Here is a 248-nt window from a genome sequence, read left to right as displayed (position 1 = left end):
CTCTGTTTTAATTTTAAACTTACCTGTATCTTTCTTCCCCCATTCTTATACTACTTCTGCTCTTTCCTTCTACTGCTCAAAAATTGATATCTTTCTTGATCCATGAACATCTATAGATTCATAACATCAAGTGGGTCGCCGTCTAGGTGTCACCCCGACTACCTGACACCTGGTCATTATCGCCATAGGCGACTACTTGTACCCTCGTAAAAATATACCATTGCCGTCAAGTTGTCCCCCCGACTACT

This window comes from Nilaparvata lugens, chromosome 10 (assembly GCF_014356525.2).
Source record: "Nilaparvata lugens isolate BPH chromosome 10, ASM1435652v1, whole genome shotgun sequence".
Taxonomy (NCBI): domain Eukaryota; kingdom Metazoa; phylum Arthropoda; class Insecta; order Hemiptera; family Delphacidae; genus Nilaparvata; species Nilaparvata lugens.
The sequence above is the reverse complement of the archived record's forward strand: the minus strand, read 5'-3'. Positions refer to the sequence as shown.